General features: G+C 39.4%; 1 long non-coding RNA gene across 2 annotated transcripts; it reads left to right on the top strand.

The window, feature by feature from the left end:
* The first annotated feature begins 615 nt into the window (after positions 1-615).
* Positions 616-6,540, top strand: LOC133230255 (uncharacterized). 2 transcript variants are annotated; one of them, XR_009730800.1, is made up of 4 exons: positions 616-1,485; positions 2,109-2,407; positions 2,987-3,104; positions 5,210-6,540. It is a non-coding gene; the product is annotated as an uncharacterized LOC133230255 (long non-coding RNA). The 2 variants fall into 2 exon arrangements; XR_009730799.1 differs by having other exon boundaries at positions 2,987-6,540.
* Positions 6,541-17,468: the final 10,928 nt, after the last annotated feature.

Below are 17,468 nucleotides of genomic sequence, written 5' to 3'. Positions count from 1 at the left end.
GACTAGCTCACAAATAATTGAGATCACTGATAAGGTATTTAGAAATAGAGACGTAGAGGCTAAAAGGGAAGCTGAGAAAAGATGGAAAGAAGATAGTAAGAGGCCCACCAGAGGATCATGATACTGGCTGCGGCTTTGGGAAGGCCTCTTCCTGGATCTTCCCCAAGGCCCACAACCCCTCTGAATCAGGGCTGATATCCTGGCAAGCCCTCTACAAGAAGGCCCAGGGCCACCCTGCAACCAAACCAATGAGCCTGACGCCAGGACTTCAGTCACTGAAAAAATGAATGCCCCCCAAATAATGGGAAAAAAGAGTTGACTTCATCTGTTATAGGGCTGGCCAGACTAGAGACTGAACAGGGGTGCCAGGACACAAAGATACAAGGTCTCTTGGAGCCCATGGTGAAACTAAAAGTCGGGGACCAAATTATTGCCCTTATAGTGGACACTGGGGCAGAAATGTCAGTGGTGACTGAACTGGTAGCACCCCTCTCAATAAAGGCCACTGCCATAGAAGGAGTAACCAGAGAAAAGCTGATCAGACCATTCTGTTTACCCCAGAAATGCCAGAGGGGAGACAAGTGACTCATGAATTCCTTATATTCCTGAATGTCCAGTACCTCTGTTGGGGAGAGACTTGTCTATATTGGGGGCACAAGTGACATTTTCCCCCCCAAGAAAGATGCACTCTCCAGGTGGGCTCAACTACCTATTTACTCTCCTTCTCAGTAACCCCTCAAGATGAATGGAGGTTACATGACCCTCTGGAAGGAAATCCGGATGGACTAGATAGCCAAGGGAGGGAATTAATCTGATGATTTCCCGAGATTTGGGTGGAAGATAACCCCCCTCACCCTGGGGACTTGCCATACATCAAGCTCCAGTGGTAATAGAACTCAAATCCGGTGCCACCCCAGTCAGAAAACGTCAGCACCCACTGCCACTAGAGGCTCAAGTTCACATTTTGCCACACATAAACAGACTGAAACAGACAGGCATCCTGATTAATGCCAGTTGGCCTTGTTTCACCAAGGACTATAGACCTGTGCAGGACCTCAGACTGGTCAACCAGGACACCGTGACTCTGCATCCCACCGTTCCTAACCGCTATACTTTTCCTCCCACCAAATGCTAAGATCTATACTTGTTTAGAGCTCAAGGATGCCTTCTTCTGTGTATGCCTCACCCTGGTGTCTTAACCCATTTTTGGTTTTGAATGGGAAGACCCAGCAGGGGGCACCAAACAACAGCTCACCTGGACTTGCCTCCCACAAGGATTTAAGAAATCCCCAACCATCTTTGGCGAAGCCGGACTCATTCCAGCCAGAGAAATTCAGATGCTGGTTGCTACAATACGTGGACGACTTGCTGTTGGCTGCCAAGAACAGCAAAGACTGCTGAGAAGGGACCAAGGCTTTCCTACAGCTGTTGTTGGAGTCTGACTACCGAGTCTGGAAAAATAAGGCACAGATCTGCAAAGAGGAGGTAAGATATTTGGGGTTTGTTCTGAGAGGAGGCACGAGGCTGTTAGACCAGTCCAGAAAAGAGGTCGTTTTGAGAATCCTGCAACCGAGAACCAGATGACAGTTCAGAGTTGGGAGCCAATGGGTTTGTAGAATTTGGGTTCCAGGCTATTGCCAGATGGCAAGCCATTATATGAACTCCTAACTGGACCAGAAGGAGATTCACTAAATTGGACTGAGACACAGCAACAGGCCTTTGAGGAACTAAGGCTGGCAATTACGTCAGCACCTGCCTTGGGCCTGCCAGACCTTGCTAAGCCATTTACTCTTTACATGACTGAAAAGGACAAGGTGGCTATGGGAGTGCTGTCCCAGACTATGGGGACATGGGACAGGCTTATGGCCTATCTCTCGAAATGGCTGGACAATGTTGCCACCAGGTGGCAGGGATGCTTATGGGCAGTTGCTGTGGTTGCCTTACTGGTCTGGGAGGCAACCAAGCTGACTTTGAGCCAAGATTTGATCGTAAAAGTTACTCATAAGGTCAACACTCTCCTGCAAGGGGACCCCCATAAATGGCCATTGACATCCCAGATTACTCAATACCCAGGACTGTTATGTGAGAAACCCCATGTTACTATTGAGCCTTGCAGGCCCTGAATCCAGCACTCTCCTTCCTGTGGGAAAAGGTGGGCCCTCACATGATTGCAAGGAAATCCTAGAAGAAGTTTATGCCAGCAGACCTGACTTGAGAGACCAGACAATAACGGACCCAGATTGGGTCCTGTACACTGACGGCACCAACCTGGTGAAACAAGGATGACTGTAGGGATATGCAATAGTCATGGAAGAACCCATCGCTGACGCTAGCTCTCTGCCATCACACTGATCTGCTCAATGGGCTGAACTATATGCTCTAATCCAGGCCTGCCAGCTGTCAAAAGGTAAGAAGACAAACATTTACACAGACTCCAGGTAAGCTTTTGCTACTTTACATGTACATGGGGCTTTATATAAAGAGAGAGGTCTTCTGATAGCCAATGGAAAGGACATTAAAAACAAGGAAGAAATCTTAACTCTATTAGATGCTGTGTGCAAACCTGAAAAGGTAGCAGTGATACATTGCTGGGTTCACCAAAAGGAAGATACCCCACGAGCATGAGAAAACTGACTAGCAGATAAAGCCACAAAACATGCGGCTGAGAAATTTGGGGCTGCTGGTGGGGGACCTATCAGAACCTTTGTACTCTCAAAAATGCCTGAGTTACCTTTGACTCTCCCACAGTATATCCCAGCCTGGCTGAAGCAGAAAGGGCCACCAAAAATGAAAAAGGTTGGTGGGAACTGATGGATGGCAGGTTACTGGTACCTGAGGCATTAGCCCCCACACCGGTGTCTCAGGTTCACCAGGCAACCCACTTGGGACATGACAAAATGGAAGAATTAATTTGAAAGTATTTCTTAATCGCACAATTTTCCTCCTTATGTAGAATGGAATCCTAGAACTGTTCTGCTTGTCACAGGTCAATGCTGCCCCTGGATATAAACAAAAACCTCCAGGAATACAGTTAAAAGGGAGAAAATTTACAAGTGGACTTTACTGAGATGAAACCCTGCCGACACTATCATTTACTGGTCATGGTATGTATCATGGTACATATCTTCTCAGGACGGGTGGAGGCCTTCCCCACCTGAACTGAAAAAGCAAATGAAGTGGCTTGCTGTCTGCTTTGAGAAATAATCCCCAGATTTGGGTTCCCAACCAGGACAGGATCAGACAACAGCCCTGCCTTTGTGGCCAGCTTACTTCAACAGGTATATAAAGCTCTAAATGTCAAGTAGAAATTACATACAGCATATAGGCCCCAGAGTTCTGGAATGGTGGAAAGAACCAACCAAACTCTTACAGACACTTTCAAAATGAATCATAGAGACTGATTGTTCATGGATGGACTTGCTTCTGGCAGCCTTACTCAAATTAAGGGTAACCCTGCATTCTCATGGTCATTCTCCTTATGAAATTGTCTATGGGAGGCCCCTCCCATAGTAAGACAGGTGTCGGCAAATTTGCCACAGGTAAAGGGATGGGATTTCACAGCAGATGGAACAACTGTGTAAGGTAATAAATCAGGAAACTAAGAAAGAGTGCCACTCCCCCGTGGGGAACACATTCACCAATTTGTGCTTGGTGACCAGGTGTGGGTCAAGGACTGGAAACACGACTCCTTGGCCCCACATTGGAAGGGTCCATATACTGTTTCTCTAACCACCTCTACGGCAGTTAAAGTTGCACCTGGATCCACCATATGAGGGTGAAAAGAGCATACCACACAGACCCGGAGGACACTGAGTGGACTACACAAAGGGACCTCACTTATCCCCGTGAAACCAATAGCATCTTAAAGAAGAAGAAGAGATGAAGCTATGCAATGAACTGCTGCTTCAAGGACTTGCCTGTATTCTCTTGAGACTAGCTAATAGTTTCAGCACAAGACAATGTTTTCATTTCATGGGCACCTTCCTATGCTGACTTTCATAAAAAATCCAACTGCTGGGTATGTGGAACCATGCCCATGTCTGTCATGGATGGACTCCCGTGGTGGGTATCACCTCTATGGGGGGGTGATATGCCTAGCTTATATGATTTTTTGCATCACACAAAACAACAAAAATCAAGTCTAGAAACTAATCACAGCAGCCACTACCCATTGGTGTGATAAAAAGGCTGACAAGCTGACAAATGGCCATGGGATATATTTTAATTATACACTTAGCTCAGAAAATGCTTATCAATATCATGTGAAGCCAGTAAGTCCAAACAATCAGAAATTAACCAATATTTTGATCAATTTTACCAGATATGGGATGAATACTTGTGGGTTACTCCAGAAAAGGGACAACTTGTTAGGATAGCTGAAATTTGCTGGGAACAAGATGTACACATTATTGGATATAATATCCAAACAATGGATAAAATAATTTAAAACCAATGGGCTTTCTACAGACAGAACAGTGCCATAAGACCTATAAAGTTACTTATTATCCCAGTCAATCCACCCCAATGGCCCGGGACAGACTGGGGACTTAACCCCAGAATCAGGTGCATTGCTCCTAACGGCACCCATTGGTTATGTGGGACTAATGTATGGCCTTGGCTGCCCCCACGATGGATAGGGAGGTGTACTTTAGGTCTGGCCTTTGCCCATGGAAACATCAGGTCAACAATACAAGAGCCTTTAAATTTACCCTGATGGTCAGGGTAGATGGTCACAATCAGTTTTCCATCGGTATGATTATTTGGCTGCTATATTTGTTCCCTCATTGGGTACTATGGACATAATGATTAGAGTTGAAGCTCCAACTAATTTCACCCAAAGAAACCTACATGACAGCCTAAGAGCTATTCAAGCACTAAATACTGAACAAATACAAAAGGGGAAAGTGGTAATTCAAAATAGAATGGCTTTAGACATACTTACAGCCGCTCAAGGAGGCACCTGTGCTATAATCAAAGATGAATATTGTGTATATATTCCTGATTTATCTGGCAATATATCAGCCACTCTAGATGACATGAAAGATCAAGTAAAAGCTATGTCTGATGATAAACTTCCTTTTTGGACTTCTGTTCTATGATGGGTAAAGGGTGATTGGTGGAAAACTATATTAACATTGTTATAGTTGTTCTGTTGATTCTGTTATGTGGACCTTGTATTCTCTAATGTGTTGTTAACTTTGTATCACAGAGGCTGACTAATTTACCCAAATATACCAGGAAATCTGAAAGGCAGTACCTCCTGATGACTGATGCTCACACTGGAAGTTGAGAACATCAAGAGGGGGGAATGAAGGAGGAAAGGAAGAGGCCAAGCTGACTCCATCTTGAAAATGAAGGAAACTCCATCTTGACCTTTCAGTGAACTTTGGACTATGTGCCTGGTAGCCATGAGGATAACACACCTGCAGCCAAACTGACCTCCCGGACTGATAAACACCAGACTCCGTACCAAGATTTCCCGTCGCCAAAAAGAATGTGATAATCCCCTATGTAGTCAGTCACCTTTGTAATCTTTATGGACCCATTGGTGTAGGCTACAATGTGTAACCACCTGACCCTTCTGATTATGAGTCATGGCTGTAACCTGATTGCATCTCCCTTTAACACTTTCTAGGCTAGGTGTAAGGAATTTGGGGATGTGGGCTTGAGCAGTACACTTAAAGTATATAAAGTTTTCACAAAAGTTGGTCGGGGTCCTTGGCTAAGAGGAGACTCTGCCTTGTGCCCGCCAGTGTAATAAACTTCACTGCACTGTCTGCATTGTCCTTCTGAGTGAGTCTGTTTCCCAGAGCATTTGACTATAACAATATGCTAAAATAGAAGGGCATATAAGAGTCTATCCATCAGCTCAGAAAGCTGCCAAAGCTGTTGGGGAATAGGTGATTTTTCAGCTCTTTCTTCATTGTGTTCTATCTACAACTTTGAGTCTCTGGGAGCTTATAGTTTGTTGCCTAAGTTAGATTCTGGAACATTTAGAATGTGAGTGTGAAGTAATATGAATGTTAAGTTTAAGCACCATAAAATTGCGAGAGTTTGTTACTACTGGATTAGCTGAAGAGCTGAGATGGCTCTTCCCACGGCTTTAACTCATAATACAAATAGAGGGACACTTGGATGTCAGTTCTGTCCACAGAGCAAGGTTAGCTTCTGGGACATAAACGTGGACTGGTGATAAATGACAGTGTCTGGACCTTAGGGGTGCAGGGAGGGGGCACTGCAGGACCAGTGTAAGCCTGTATGTTTTCTTTTCTTCCTTTATTGATGATTCAATAGATTTGAGTAAACAGCGTAGTAATCAAATTTGCAGATGGTTCAACACAGGGATCACTCTGAAAACATCTGAACCAATACAACCAGAAACCAGAAGATTAGTGGGGAAAAAAAAAACAACTGTGGTGTTATGACAGGCCTCAGGATGTTAAAAATGTGATGCACAATTATTTTGGAAAGAGAATTGCCCAAGGGTATAAAAATGCCCAGGAGCAACTTGACATCAAAGAAAATATGCTATTTTTTTAATCTGTGTGAGTTTGGGATTCAGTGTTAATTTCTTCTTTAAAGAAGATAGATTTGTGACTGAAATACGTGTATCATCTGAAATAAGAAAGTAACATATTCTTTCTAAGAAGAAACAAACACACACACACAAGTAAGATGACTAGGATGAACCGAAAGAGTCCTTGATAGGACAAGCTGGAGATCACTGACATTGTATCATGAAAAAAAAAAAAAAGGAAGTGCTTTCTAGGTTTTACTAGCAAAAGAAAGATACACTTAACAGTAAGCGTATGCTTGACTTATCAGTGTTTTACCATGAGTTGACATTATTCTAGCAAAAAGCGTAACTATTTGATATGCTTGTTAATCTGTGTGGCCAAATTGAAGTGAGTAATTTCTGGTAAAATACTTGAGTTACCCAAAGCCCTCTCAAAGAACCTCCATGCATCCTGTAAGCATTCACAAAAGTGGCTATGAGTTGTCTAGATTCATAGCCTGAGTTTTCAATCTAGTAGGTGTCACTGAGCATTTTACTTAATTTTGCCTATCTCAAAAAGTTTTTGGAATATTCTTTAAGATAATTTATATAAAGCTTTTAGCACAGGAATTAACATACAATATGTTCTTAACTATCAAGTTATGATTGCGTGCTAAGTTGCTTTAGTCGTGTCCAACTCCGTGTGACCCAATGAACTGCAGCCTGCCAGTCTCCTCTGTCCATGGGATTCTCCAGACAAGAATACTGGAGTGGGTTGCCATGCCCTCCACCAGAGGAATCTTTCTGACTCAGGGATCGAGTCCATGTCTCCTATGATCCCTGCAACGGCAGGCAGGTTCTTTACCACTAGCCCCACCTGAGGAGCCCTATCATGTTATAAGGATTGGAGTTGAAATTCTAGAGACTCTATGATTAGAACTATGCTGTTAATTCATTTACAACTATCTTGGCACCCCAGATTCCACTATTATTCTTCATTCTTCTTCTTTTCCTTCTCTTCCTTTTTCTTCTCCTCTTCTCCCTCCTCCTCCTTTCTCTTTCTTCTCCTCTTTCTTCTTACTCAGTTTTATTTCCTAGACTTCATACTTTAGTTTTGATTTGCATGTAATGGGTGACTCATTGTTTTCCCCTGACATTAATGAGACTCCAAATAGATCTGGATATGTGTCTACGTCCTATTCTTCTCTTTTATCTACTTCAGAATCACTACTTTTTAAAAATAATCAGTTTTTTTATTCCACATATAAATGATATTATGTATGTTTGTCTTTCTCTTCGTTATTTTACTTAGCATGATACCTTTCAAGCTTACCCTTATTATGGCAAATGTTGACATTTAATTCATTTTTTATGGCCGAGTAGTTTTACATTATATATATATGCCACATCTTATTTATCCATTAATCTGTTGATGGATATTTTGATTGCTTCTATATCTTGGCAATAATGCTGCTATGAAACTGAACTACTGATATCTTTTCAAATCAATGTTTTAATTTTGGGGGGCTATATACATCCAGAAGTAGAACCCCTCAGTCATATGTTAGTTCTAGCTTTAGGTTAGTTTTTTTTTTTTTTGGAAGAAACTACCATATTGTTTTCCACAGTGACTACAATAATTTACATTCCCACAAATAGTGCACAAAGATTCCTCTTTTTCCACATCCTCACTAACATTTGTCATTTTGTTTCTTTTTTTTTTCTGATGGTAGTTATTCCAATAAGTGTGTGGAGATATCTCACTGTGGTTTTAATTTACATTTTTCTGATGCAAAAGCATTACATTTTGTTGTATACCTTATAGAAATTTTTAATAGTTATTAAGGTAGTATTCTTTTTTATTATTTTAAAGTGTCATCTAGTTTTTGATCATCTAGGACCATCCATCTGATCCACATAAAGATCTGTTTTGACTGGTATTACAATTAAATGTATAGATCATTTTGGGAAGAAATCCCATTTTTTAATAGTCCTTCCATCCATAAACATACTTTTTCATTTGTTTTTTGTTCTTTCATGCTTTTTATTAAAAATTTTAAATTTTCCGCATAAAGATCTAGCCATCTCCTAAAGATTCCTTCCAAAATTATTATGGCTATGTTGGCATTTTAAATGACAGTTTCAAAATTTTATTTTTGCTGCTACATAAGAGATGTAAATGACTATTGTTTTTTATTGATACTTCCAGCAATATTTCTGAATACTTTCATTAGCTCCAATAATTTAGAATTTCTTGGGATTCTATGGGGAGGTAACAGAGGCAATCTAATCAAACTATCAAATTTAAGAGAGACCGTTTTCAGGTTGGAGGGAACCAAATGTGCTGTAGAAAGTTGTGTGTGTGGGCATGTGCACACTTGCACACCCCTGGTATTATAGTTTTGTTTGTTACTTCCTCATCTGTATACTATTTTCTTTTTTTTTCTTAATCTTCTTGTTTAGGACTTTTAGCAAAGCATTATAGAACCAGTGAAGTTGACATCCTTGATTAGTTACCAGTCATAAAGAATATGTTTCTAATCCAATAAGAATAATTTCTTGCATAAATATATCAGGTTAAACACATGTTTGTCTATACCTAAACTCCTAAATGTATGTTGAAATTTATCAAATATTCTTTCTGAGTCTATTAAGATTATAATTTATTAACCCAATAAGAAGTCAATATGGTAGATTACACTTGTATGTTGTCTTTGAATTAAGCATATGTTAGAATTTATTGTACACTAGTGCATTTAGTTTTAACACTTTTCAGGGAATTTTCTGTTTATATTTCTATGTGAGGTTATTGTACAACTTTCCTTTTTTCTATCTTTTACTTGGTTTTTGTGTCAGGATCTGGAGCTTGCCTGGTGATACAGTGGTAAAAAATACATCTGCCAATGCAGGAGACACAAGAGACACTGGTTTGATGCCTGGGTTGGGAAGATCTCCTGGAGAAGGAAATGAAAACCCACTTCAGTAATCTTGCCTGGGAAATCCCAAGGACAGAGGAGACTGGTGGACTATAGCCCATGTGTTTGCAAAGGGTCAGAAACAATTGAGAATGCATGCATTTCAATATTTAAAAAAATATTAAATATTGTGACATAATATTTTGGTATTTGGTACATAGGTGCTCAATTTGTCTTTATGCTTTTCTCTTATCTAGATTCTTAATGTTAAAAAAAAAAAAAGAATAGAAATGGGGCTTGCAAAACTTACTGCTCAGGCTGTTTGTAGGATTTAATAAAATAACATATGTATAAGTGCCTAAAGCAGTGTTTGGCATGTTAGAGGATTCATTAAATGCTAGCTAACTTGCCCTTTCCCCTTAGCTGTGTGTTTTTGAAAAAAAGCAGAAAAGGCAGGCACAGTGGAATACTTTTTTGGAACCCAGCTTAAAACAAGTCATAAACGCTGAAGTCAGTTGAATATGTTTGGTTTCCATTCAAAATGTTACTTTCAGAAATACACAGAGAGTTCATTTGCATAATCACTCTCTAGGCAAGAACTTGTCCCTTAGGGGTTATCATTATTTAAATCTTAAGTCAGGTTATTATCATTCTTCATGTGGAGCTGCTTGGCTTTGCTTCCTTCCCTTTCCCCTGACTGTTGCAGCTACAACGTTCTGAATGGGAGATTGACCAGCAATACAGAGAGATTTAGGGTAACAAGCAGCATGTCCAAGTGGAAAGAAAGAGCACGGCGTTCAAATCCGAGGTCCACTGCCCACTGGCTATGGAACTCTGGGGAAATGACTTCATAACTTCTGAAATAGGGATTGTTAGGTTTTTGAGAGGTTTAATTGATGTTGTGTAGATTACATACCATTCTAACCCAAAATAAACTCTAATTATATTAGCTCCTTTCCTTCCTTCCCACCTTTGTCCATTGGAAAGCAGTAATGCACCTCAGAAAAGAAACAAAGGCAGACTAGGGAAAATCGAACTGGCGGCGAAAAAACAAAAAAGATACTTGTTCAAATAGAAGAACATTTTACCTGTGAGAATCATTTTGGTGGGAAAAGAGTAACCTTCATAGTCAAGGGACACAAGGAAAAGAGGGCATTAAATTTCTCATCAGGTGCTATGGGAAGAAACATATCAAAAGTTCTCTGGAGAGAGAAGGAGTACACGTGAACATGGGTAGAACTAGAACAGAGGTGCCAATTAGAGACAAGGATAATAAAGCAGGAAGTATTTTAAGCATCTATCAAGTGAGGGTTGTGTGATGGAAATAATGAAATGCAGAATAAAGACATTACACATGAATTATTTCCTATGCTTTCTTTCAAAAGCCAGAGTACTTAGCTGACTTAATGCTCACCAAAACTCCTTACAGTGGGTACAGTATTATATCTACAGAATATCTGAAGAAACTGAGTTTCAGACACATTAAACAATTTGTCCAAGACTATTCAGCTATGAAGTGCCTGAACTGGATTCCAACAAAGTCCAGCTAATTGCAAATAATCTGCCACTCTCCCAAATGACTTCCTCTTCGGAAGCTGACCGTGTTGGGTCCTCTATTTTTTAAGACTATAATTAGGTGCCCTACGGAACTTATGGAATTTGCTTTTTAGTCTCTGTGCCTGTGAAGAGTTTCTAAAAGAGGATACTTACAACATACAGACAGTGGGCAAAGGTGCTAATGGTGAGCACAGTATAAATTTACTGAAGACTGATCATCACTGGGGAGACTCCTTACAGAAAAGATGAAAATCCACTTTGCAACCAATAGTGCCATGTTTTCACCATCGTCATACACATCATTCTGTCCACAAAGGGTTCTAGAGAATTGACTTTGTATCACATGGCACTGGGCAGCAAGAATAAAATGTTTTATACACACACACACACACACACACACACACACACATACCCTTATCCTCTAGAGGTATGCTCCTTACATAGAGTAACTCTTTAAAAACACATTAATGAAATAAAATTAAACATTTATTTCCTTGGTCTCATTTAGCTGTGTTTAAAGTACACACTTTAAGTGTCAGACTTTATTTTTGGGGGCTCCAAAATCACTGCAGATGGTGACTGCAGCCATGAAGTTAAAAGATGCTTACTCCTTGGAAGGAAAATTATGATCAACCTAGACAGCATATGGAAAAGCAGAGACATTACTTTGCCAACAAAGGTCCATCTAGTCAAGGCTATGGTTTTTCCTGTGGTTATGTATGGATGTGAGATTTGGACTGTGAAGAAAGCTGAGCACCGAAGAATTGATGCTTTTGAACTGTGGTATTGGAGAAGACACCTGAGAGTCCCTTGGACTGCAAGGAGATCCAACCAGTCCATTCTGAAGGAGATCAGCCCTGGGATTTCTTCGGAAGGAATGATGCTAAAGCTGAAACTCCACTACTTTGGCCACCTTGTGCAAAGAGTTGACTCATTAGAAAAGACTCTGATGCTGGGAGGGATTGGGGGCAGGAGGAGAAGGGGACGACAGAGGATGAGATGGCTGGATGGCATAACTGACTCGATGGACGTGATTCTGAGTGAACTCCAGGAGTTGGTGATGGACAGGGAGGCCTGGCGTGCTGCAATTCATGGGGTTGCAAAGAGTCGGACACGACTGAGTGAACTGAACTGAAGTGAACTGAAAGTACACACTAGGCAAAAAGCGTTTACTGTATAGCACAAGAAGCTGTAGTCAATATCTTATAATAACCTATAATGGAAAATAAATTTAAAAAATAGTGCATGTATATATATGTATAACTGAATCACCTTGCTGTGCACCTGAAACATTGTAAGTGAACTATCAGATCAGATCAGATCAGATCAGTCGCTCAGTCGTGTCTGACTCTTTGCGACCCCATGAATCGCAGCACACCAGGCCTCCCTGTCCATCACCAACTCCCGGAGTTCACCCAGACCCACGTCCATCGAGTCAGTGATGCCATCCAGCCATCTCATCCTCTGTCATCCCCTTCTCTTCCTGCCCCCAATCCCTCTCAGCATCAGGGTCTTTTCCAATGAATCAACTCTTTGCATAAGGTGGACAAAGTACTGGAGTTTCAGCTTTAGCATCTTTTTTTCCAAAGAAATCCCAGGGCTGATTTCCTTCAGAATGGACTGGTTGGATCTCCTTGCAGTCCATGGGACTCTCAAGAGTCTTCTCCAACACCACAGTTCAAAAGCATCAATTCTTCGGCGCTCAGCCTTCTTCACAGTCCAACTCTCACATCCATATATGACCACTGGAAAAACCATAGCCTTGACTAGACGGGCCTTTGTTGGCAAAGTAATGTCTCTGCTTTTGAATATGCTATCTAGGTTGGTCATAACTTTCCCTCCAAGGAGTAAGCGTCTTTTAACTTCATGGCTGCAGTCACCATTTGTAGTGATTTTGGAGCCCAGAAAACTAAAGTCTGACACTGTTTCCACTGTTTCCCCATTTATTTCCCATGAAGTAGTGGGACTGGATGCCATGATCTTCGTTTTCTGAATGTTGAGCTTTAAGTCAACTATACTTCAATAAAATATATATATTAATAAAAATATAAATAAATAAAGTACACAGTGACTAGTGTTGACCATATTGAACATAGCAGGTATAGAACACATCTATCTTTGTAGAATGTTGTACTGGAAGACTGAATTAGAGCCTCCTGGTTTGGATTTGGGTTGGAGTTAAGAGTCTAAATTTACTGCCACCACTGCCCTAATGCTTTAACTATCAACATGGTCTGTGGGTTTTAATCCTCCAAACCACCATTCGAGGAAAGAACATCGGATGAAGAGACCAAGATTCAGAGTGTTAAAATAATTTACCCAAATGCTAGCAGGCAGTGGAGCCTGGATTGAAAGGCAAGTATGTCTGACTTCAGAGCCTAGGATCGCAACTAATGGGTAAAACTGGTCACACCTAAAATGCTGAGTGGCACATGGACTAGTTATATTGTGTATAAGTTCTATAATGAGTACAGAAAGCTGGGGTTGCTCAGGAAAATCTTTACCAAAAAATGGATAACAAGGAAAGGCTCTGAAATGCCAATGAAAGTTGCTTAAGAAGATAAGATTAGAAAAGGAACTACTGACAGAGAGTAGAAAAAGTAACACAGTGTTCCAGATTGCCTCCTCAAGCCAGTCCTATTTTATATGTTTTGTTGTTGAGATTTTCTAAAATGTTATGTCTTGGGCGTCTATGATACCATGAGCAGGGTACTGTGCTAGGCCTTGTGGATACAAACTTGAGAGGCTGTCATACTTCCAGGAAGTTCATGGTCTACAGTGAACATACTTTGGCCAAGAAAAAAATTGAGGACACTATGTCATATTAAAATTTACCCAGCCATTGCTGTAGTCAAGAATCTAATAGAATTGGTATTAAGTGAACCTGAAAGTTTAAGAACTCCTAGTTTCTATCCAAAGGATGAACAGTTTTATCAACCTTGATTTTCATCTTCTCCTCTGACCCAGTGAAGAGGATGAACATAATTGTCAAAATTCTGCACTAGAAAAAGTAAACTTTACTTTACATAACTCATCAACCATTTACTACATGTGCAACTTTTGGAAAATGACAGCCTTTCCAAATACTTTTCTAATTTGGGGAATGAGAATGTTAATAGCTCTATCAAGGTGCTAATGTGAATATTTCATAAGCTCATGTGTATAACACACTTAGCTTATGCCACGGGGCGGCCCCATGGTCTAGACTGAAAAAATGAGAGCTGGGTCACTTGTATAGGAAAGGGACATATGTGAGCAGTTCTCATTAATAACATCTTCCTTATAAGGACAAAAGAGGTATATTTTGCCCTTACTGGATATGGATATGTTTTTCTTCTTAGTACAAAGTCTCTTTCCACAAAACCTTATAGTGGTTATTATTATCATCATATAATTTACCAATCAACTTTAACATTTCAATCTAATCTCCAACGGAATAGAAAGAAGGCATGCAATATTACTTAATAGTTACTTCAATAGTCCTTTTCATAGCACCTCACAGTTGTGCCCCACAATTGTGTGACTTGATGATGAATAGATCATCAAGTCATCTATTCAAATTTTACAACAGAATAGTAGGCATAGCAAGAATTTTACTTTTCATGCACTTTGAATTTTGTGTAGGGAAAAAATAGACTTTTGCAAAACTGAACTGTCCAGGTCTGCTTCATCACAAAAGATCCTATTCCCCAAATCCTGTCAGTTTTCTGCCCGTTCTGCATGACTCCACATTGAACATTTAAAATAAGGTTACACAATGGCACTGCCATAGAGGAAACTGCTTAGTTATCTCAATTTTCTCAAGAACTTTCACCCCATCTTTCCTGGTGACCTTAAGCTGTCCTGATATTTTAATAGCAGAATTATTTTCACTACAACTCAGAGCAGAAGAGCTACATGTTTGCTGAAAAGAAACTCTGCCTATGCAAACGTACTGTGTAAAACAAAATGTAATTTATTTTTCAAGGCTAATGTGGTTTTCCTAAGAATCTACACCCTAACTATGTACTCTACACTTAGGTTTCACGGCATTAAACTTTTATGAGCTTAATTTTCATCAGTTTCTTAAATTGAAGAAGCAATTTCAGTAATAGTATACGAGCTTCATAAAAAACAAGTGCATATGCATAATGTTGTTTAATCAGGAAAACCAAAAAAGTTAAATTTTCTGTGATCTTTTTTAAAAGGAGTTTTTCTTAGGATGGTATAATTTCCAGAATTTTGTTGTGCATGTTTTTTTTTTTTTTCTGGTACTTTTCAATGATATTACATTTAGCATCAAATGATTAAAAAATCTAGCTATGTGACCAGAATATATTGGCTGAAATTTCCTAAAATTAAAGTATATTTCCAAGTAACGCCTATATGTGAACATCATGATCTGCTTCAATTGACTTAATAATTCTCATTATTAGATGAATCTGCATAAGCAACTCCATCTTATTTGTATATATCTTGAATTTTAATTTGAAAAATGCATAGAGTCATGTATTCACCATTATAGTATCATCCTGAATAGTTTCATTGCCATAGAAATTTTCTGCCCTTCACATGTTCATCCCTGTGCTCACTGCTCCCTCTACTTGAAGTCCTAAAATCACTATCTTTTCACTCTATCTATAGATTTGCCTTTCTCAGCATGTCATATGATTGGAATCAGATATTATGTATCCTTTTCAGACTGACTTCTTTCACTTTGCAATAAGCATTGAAGCACATCCATGTTTTTTGCATAGCATGATAGCTTATTTCTTTGTACCACTGAATAACATTCCATTGTATGAATGCCCCCAAATTTGCTTAAACATATATCAATGGCTTCCAGTTCTTGGTGATTATTCATTAGGCTGCTATAAAACTTTGCATGAGAGCTTTTCATGTACACATACATCTTAAAATCAGTTACACACATGACTACAATTGTGTATGCTAATACTATATTTAGCTTAGTAGAAAGCTGCCAAAGTGTTTCCAAGTGTCTGTTCCATTTTACACTCTCACTGGCAATGAATGAGAATTCCTGTTACTCCCTCTTCTCACCAAAAATTGGTAATGTAAATTTGTTATATTTCAGCAATTCTAACAGGTGGTGATGGTATCTCTGTTATTTAATTTGCAATTCTTATAGACAAATAATGTTGAGCTTATTTTCATATGTTTATCTGCCATCTGTGTAAAGGTACACCTCAGTTTATTGTGTTTCACTTTATTGTACTTTGCAGATACTGTTTTTCTTTTTACAAATTGAAGGTTCATAGCATCTTGTGTTGAGCAAATTTATTAGTGCCATTTCCCAACAGCATTTGCTCACTTCATGTCTCTATGTCACATTTTGGCAATTCTCACCATATTTCAAACTCTATTACCAAATTTGTTAAGGTGATCTGTGATTTTTGATGTTACTACTACAACTCACTGAAGGTTCAGATGAGTTAGCATTTTTTAGTAATAAAATATTTTAATACAGGTGTATATATATATATTTTTAGATATAATGCTTTGTATACTTAATAAACTACTATAAAGAGTAAACATAAATTTTATGTGCAGTAGAAATCCAGACAATCTGTGCGATTCACTTTATTACAATATTATCTTTATTACAATGGTTTGAACTGAGCTAGGCAATGGCACCCCACTCCAGTACCCTTGCCTGGAAAATCCATGGACAGAGGAGCTTGGTAGGCTTCAGTCCATGGGGTCGCTAAGAGTCGGGCACGACTGAGCGACTTCACTTTCACTTTTCACTTTCATGCGTTGGAGAAGGAAATGGCAACCCACTCCAGTGTTCTTGCCTGGAGAATCCCAGGGACGGGGGAGCCTGGTGGGCTGCCATCTATGGGGTCACACAGAGTCAGACATGACTGAAGTGACTTAGCATTAGCATAGTAATATCTCCAAGATATGCCTGTATATGTTTTGTGAGATGCCTATTCATATCATTGCAAATTTTTAACTGAGTCATTTTCTTATTGTCGAGTTTCAAGAGTCTATATATATATATTGATTAGAAAATCTTTATTTGATATATATTATGTCTACAGCTTTTCAGAGTTCATTTTTCAATTTTGTTAAATTATCCTTAGATATTTCATTCTTTTGAGGCTATTTAAATTGTTTTCTTAATTTCATTTTGGACTCTTTATTGCAAGTGTGTAGTGATACAATTGATTTTTGCATATCGAGTTTGTATCCTGCAACCTTGCTGAATATATTAATTAGTTCCAAAAATGTTGCCTTGTAGATTCTTTTAAGATTTTCTATATACAAGATCATGCCACCTGTGAATATAAATGGCTTTTCCTCTTCCTTTGCCCCAGCTTTTCATTTTCTTGCCTAATTTCCCTGGCTAAAACTTATACTACAGCATTAAATAGAAGCAATACGAGTGCACATTATTATCTTACTCCTGGTATCTGTGGGAAACATCAAGTCTCTCAACATAATGATGTTAGCTGTGGGTTTTTCATGGATATTCTCTATCAGGTTAAGAAGGTTCA

Source organism: Bos javanicus, chromosome 18 (genome assembly GCF_032452875.1).
Source record: "Bos javanicus breed banteng chromosome 18, ARS-OSU_banteng_1.0, whole genome shotgun sequence".
Lineage (NCBI taxonomy): Eukaryota > Metazoa > Chordata > Mammalia > Artiodactyla > Bovidae > Bos > Bos javanicus.
Note: the sequence above shows the minus strand (reverse complement) of the source record. Positions and strands in the feature narration are given on the sequence as shown.